At 33.0% G+C, this 6,098-nt stretch overlaps 1 pseudogene; it reads left to right on the forward strand.

Annotated features, from left to right (window-relative positions):
* The first annotated feature begins 2,137 nt into the window (after positions 1-2,137).
* Positions 2,138-5,885, forward strand: LOC114194788 (uncharacterized; annotated as a pseudogene).
* Positions 5,886-6,098: the final 213 nt, after the last annotated feature.

Consider the following 6,098-nt stretch of genomic DNA (forward strand, 5'->3'; position numbering starts at 1 on the left):
GAATTTAAACAATGTAAGCAGTGGTGGAAGCAGAAGAGAAATTTTTCATTGATTTAGAAAGGCTTCATTATGAAATAGAAAATGTCTCTTCTCTTGAATTGGTTTACACATATATGGTTAGACATGGATGAAAGACTGATTCCCTGTCAAACATCTCTTAAACTAATAGGATCATGGCATGACATATTTCACTTCTAAAGATAATATATTGGTAATGATTACATATGTTCTTATATGAGTTGTTTTACTGGAATAAATTTAGCAAAATGTTTGACAAGTTATATTCAGTCATATTTTTCATGCAGCAAATATAGATGTTTATCATATTCAGGATCAAATCTTATTTTTGTCATGAAGTCCATTAAATAGAAAGCCTAACCACAACTTTCAAAGGTAGAAATTTTCATTAATATATTGAATCTTCATGGTTTTAAATGTTGATTCTTAGAGAGCTTGGTCAGGTTTTTCTTTCTCCTACTTCAATCTAAAAATATGTTTTTCTATGTTTATGCAAACAATCACCTTATTTCTTTTAATAAATGGGTTAAATATATTTTTGGTAATTCAACTTTTAGTGAAAATTGGAATTAGTCTTTCTTGACAATTTTGAATAAATTTAGTCTTTCATCTTTAGAAATACGTGGATTTAATCATTTAAATCAAATTTTTTGATATTTAATTTACGTTTCACATGCGTTTTGAAGCGAAAATATATTAAACAAACTAAAATATTATAATGAAATGTGTTTGAAACGTCAAATAAAATTAATAAAATTTACTTAAAAGAACTAAATTCACACATTTACAAATTTAATGAACTAAACTGGTTCAAATTTTTTAAGAAAGACTAATTTTAATCGTTAACTCAACTCATTTTTTAAGAGTATGGCACATGTTGATTGTTTGATGAAGAACATGAATATTATGTTGGGACCAAGTTCTTTGTGTCTTATCTTGCATCACTTTCTATTAAAATTTTGCATGATTGCATGGGTCAAAATTAAAAAAAATAAAAAATAAAAATCTGAAATTAGTAAACTTCATATCTAAGAGTGAGCCAACCGGGAAAACATAATAGATTTTTTTTCAAAGAAAAAATGAATTAATATGTAAGCCTTTTTTTTCATTCTGATTGAGATTTAAAAAAGACTTAAGACATATTAAACTTAAAGAAAGTTATGAAAATTTAAAAAAACTATCTCAATATTATGTGTAAAAATTAGAATGTAATGAGTAAGGAATAAAAAGAAATTAATTAGAATATTAAAAGGAGGAAAAATCCCACCTTTCAAAATAAATATTTTCTAAGCAAAAAAATACTCTAATTTATAAACATACATTTTTTGTTAGAAGTTAACCGAAATAGATAATTTCGAAAATATTTCAAATCTAATACGATAACAAGTCTGTTTTTTTTTTTTTTTACTGATTAATTCAAATTCAAACGGAAAAGATTCTGTCCAGAATTAAAACCATATAAGAGATTACATTTCCACAAAATCCTTCACCTTCTCACAAATCGCAATCTTATCATTCTAATATTTTTGATATCATGTGATTGACTGTTTAAGTACACAAAATAAATACCATCTATTTTAGTTTTAATTTATTTTAGTTCTTATTCATATTATTTTTAATCTCGCTTCTGGTAAGATTACAAGAAGCTAAAAAGAACAATAGGAAGAATTACAGAAAGATAAATTTTAATTTATAAAAAAAAACCCTTAGATATGTATTTAGTTCTAGTAAAATAAATGGTTCTGGTTTTATTTTTAGTGTTGTGTAATACTGGTAGCGATTATTTTTATTGACCTAAACTCATGTGATTATAAAAACAAAACAAAAAAGACCCGAATAAGTGAGAAACCCGATCAGCCCGCCCGATCCGAAAAGCGAGTGAGTGATTTCCCGCTCCCATTTAAAACTTCGCCGTGGCAACCAACTCTTCCGCTTGCCGCTTTTCGCTCCTATCATTCGCTTCACTGAACCGATAACAGCTTTAGATATTAATTATTAATTAAAAACATAAAAAATAAAGAAATTAAGCAAAATCTTTATATAGTGTAGGGTTAATCCCACTCTGCAGAAAAGAAGAAGAAGAAGAAGAAGAAATAGAAAGTTAATTGTTTTCATAACGATGGATTCTCCTGAACCTTCCAAGAACAACAACAATGGCAGTTCTTCTGCCTCCGCTCTGAACAACAACAACAATTCACCGGAATCCCTTCAAGAAGTAGATTCACTTAGTTTAACATTCACTTCATGAAAAAATTTCGCTTTTTTTTTTTTCTTTCGGTGGTCATCTATGTTAGAGCTTCGGAAGCAATAAGAATTTTGGCTGTTCTGTGTGTTTCTTTGTTTCTTTGTGTATTCGAGAGAGTTAGTTTGGCGGTTCTTGGTTATGTGGGGGAGGATTTAAGGGTTTGAGTGAATTTCGAATTGCTTACTTGATGAATGAGACCCTTTTGGTTTTTTTCTTTTTCGTTTCTTGTTTGCTGATCATTGCATCAGATGATAATGTTGGGTTTGGAAATCTTGGAATGAGCGAATTGAATTTATTTGGTTCGTGAATTACTCCGAAAAGCTTGCTTGGGATGGTGCTTGTTTTATAATTTAGATGAACCTCACTCGTTTACAAGTTTAAGGTTTTGTGAATCATACTAATGCCTTTGACTCTGTTTCCTTGAATTGCAGTGGTGATGGAGTTGTATGCATTGTGTTTTACATGTTTTTTAACCCTCTTTGATGTGAAAGAGATGTTTAGACTGTTGTATTTGATTTCAATTGCAGTATCAAATAATGAATGATAAATAAATGAACAAGTGTCGTCTTTTTAATTTCAGGAATCTTCTTATTTTAGATATGTAAGCTCTTTATCACCGATAAACATCAAGGCTTCACATGGCACACAAAGTTTTATAGGGCTCAGTTCTCCACCCCTTGTATTCAAGTCTCCACGAATTAGTCACCGCCAAAGACAATTCATGCAAAGGTTTGTTTTGTGACTTCAATTGTGTGTGCCTGTTTGTTTATTGAAAATTCACTTGCTGTTATTTGCTTACTAAATTTGTTCATACCAGGACACAAGAAGTGCGATCTCAAAGTGAAAATGGTGAAGCTCCTGAATGTTACTGGAAATCAAATTTTCATCAGCCACTGGTAGAGAGGTTTATAGTCGACACTCAAAAGGTTTTTGACCCCAATATTGACGCGAATACGCAACACTACGATGGGAATTTGTCTATTTATAAATATTTGGCTGATCCAGGGGAAATTGATCAAATGTATTCAGCTGACCAAGATGTAGAACAACAATCTACTGTTGCGGCTGAAACATCAGTTAGTTACCCAACTCAGTCAAATATATTAAACATTGGCACGAAAGATGGTCTTAGTGACAAAGAATCTTTGCCTCTATCAGAGGATTCTGGCAAGGTTCATCGACAGATACCAGTATACGGTGAAGCACCTGAAAAGATGGAAAGGGAGCTAAGTGATGTTGAGAAACGATATACTCATGATCCACTACTTCCTCAGGTAAACCACAGGTTCCTGTAGTAGTCCTTTGCAGTGTTGGGGATTTCCCAACATGGAATTGGGTTAACATTTAGTTGGATTTTGTTGTTCTTTCGTAGGATAAAGAGTTGTTGTCAGGTTGTCTTGTCTGTAATATATAACAATAATTACTACAATCACTGTAGGCCACTCTGAAGTACCATGATGTTGGAAGACGCCGGCTACAATTTGAGGAAGGTGCTTCCAGTGCTATTGGAAGTAACAAGTCTCATGAAAAACTGAATGCAACTTCAAACAACGTGAAAAGGATCGAGCTGGTTGAATCTGTTGCTTCCACCTTGTATCCTCACCAATGTTGTGGAAACTTACCTTTGCCAACTATTCAGGCTGCAACTACGAGTGTGAGATTACCCGATAGTGCAGCAGGGATGAACATGAAGAGATCTTTACTTAAAGAATCATCTGTTGAAGACAGAATTGAGAGTCATGAAGTTGATGCTACGGGTGCTGGAAACTCCGAGGAATTCAACAAATCTCCTAGCCCCGGAAAGAAAAAGTGGGTTTATGTGATCTTATCTTATAATTCATGATTTCTACTCTTTATATATGCTTAGTTGCATTACCAAATATTGCATTGCTCTTCAGGAAGAAAACATCAATCCCTGCTAATCAAGGTGGGTGTAGACGGTGCAACTGTAAGAAGAGTAAATGTATAAAACTGTAAGTGAATCTGTGAATGTTTTGGTATTTTATATGATATACACAGTATATGTCTTTATTATTTGAGCACATTGCAGTTACTGTGAGTGTTTTAATACCGGAGTCTACTGCATTGGCACTTGTGGTTGCGAAGACTGCTATAACAGACCACAATATGAAGGGATGATTATGGAGTGCAGAAGACAAATTGAATCCCGCAATCAGGTACCATTTGTGCTGAAGATTGTACCCTTTTGCCACTGATGTCTAATTTTTCTTTACCGAAAATGAATTTGATAGATTCGTGTTGTAAATATATCAGGAAAATTCTGCAAGGCTCAAAAGAGGTTGCAGATGCAAAAGATCTACATGTCTGAAAAAGTATTGCGAATGTTATCAGGTTGTGTATATATGTCAGTTTCCTCATCACACTCTAAACATTTCACCCCTTTAATCTCCTCTATCTGCTAATAGAACCATTTTCTTTCTAATATTTGAAAAAGGCTAAAGTTGGATGCTCTAGTGGATGTCAATGTCAGGGTTGTAAGAATTCCTATGGCAAGAAAGAAGGCAAGAGTTTTATATTATGAATAGCTATAGCCATTGTAAATTCTTGATGCACCAACGAATTTATTTACTTGTCTGATAAGAGTGATATGAAATGAATGTTGGAAGGTTTTTGTTGTTCCTTAACACTCATCCTTGTTGCACATTTTGTTTTTTTTATTTCAGATTATGTTGCATCTCAACATACTTCAAGTACAGAAATGGTGACAAGCGAGACAGATTATGATCTACGTATACTCACACCTATAGCGCCACCATTGCAATGCTCTGAGTAAGATTGTTTTCACTGTAAATTCTCCAACATCAATAGTTGTACATTAATAGAAAGATATAACACTTTCCTGTTTTAAAGATAAAATATAGCATACAAAATGTGTACACTCTTATATATAATTATATATTATAGATAACATTTTTTTTCTTATTATCTATCTTACAGAAATGCAGACACACGGTCGTTTCCACTGGTTTGATGATATGAAGAAAATTATGGAAATTGACCTTTCTACATTTGTGCAGCAAAGGCAAGGAGGCTGCAAAATCCAGAGTTTTTTCTGGAAAATATCTGATGCCAACGTGTTTTCATCTTGTTCAAACAAGTCTCAATCTTCTGAAGATGAGCACAGCAACAATAATCAGTGGAAAACTGTTTCTCCTTCCCGATTCTCACCACTTACACAACACTTACATGGTCCTGGATCAGATAGCACGCTCTTTGACATAATAGTAAATGAAATTGAAGAAGCTTCATCTCTCGTGAGGTCTGTAAAGGTAAATTCTCCCAGTCAAAAACGAGTTTCTCCTCGTCAGAGTGGTCCTGTGAGAGGAGCCAGGAGAATTATGTTGCAATCTGTTTCACCTTTTCCCTCCATTGTCTCCTTGCGTTGATTCCAAAAGCAAGAACAATGAAGATCTGGGCGACAATCCGAGCAAGGGACCACATTCTCAACGTGGGTGTTTATACAAACATAAGATTGTGTAATCTGGTGCAGACACCTTGTCTGTACAGGTACGCTGACAAAATTATGTTATTGTGTACAAGATGTTATGGAATATTTCCATTTTAGCTGCACTTTCTTCATTTGTGCAAACAGGTTCCGTAGTGACTTATATTGTGAACAATCCATTGCAAAATTGAAGTTATGGATACTTTTTTTTTTCTATGATATTATGATACTCAAAAAGCTTTTATATCTATTTAACATTGTACTTTACAAATATAAAAATTCATTTGTTCTGTAATCATGTTAGCTTGTGGGTTCTCAATTGGATTTTTTTTTTTTTGCAATAATTTTTTTCCATTTTTTGTTTGGTAT

This window comes from Vigna unguiculata, chromosome 8 (assembly GCF_037176805.1).
Source record: "Vigna unguiculata cultivar grain cowpea cultivar isolate G323 ecotype 2 chromosome 8, ASM3717680v1, whole genome shotgun sequence".
Classification (NCBI taxonomy): Eukaryota; Viridiplantae; Streptophyta; class Magnoliopsida; order Fabales; family Fabaceae; genus Vigna; species Vigna unguiculata.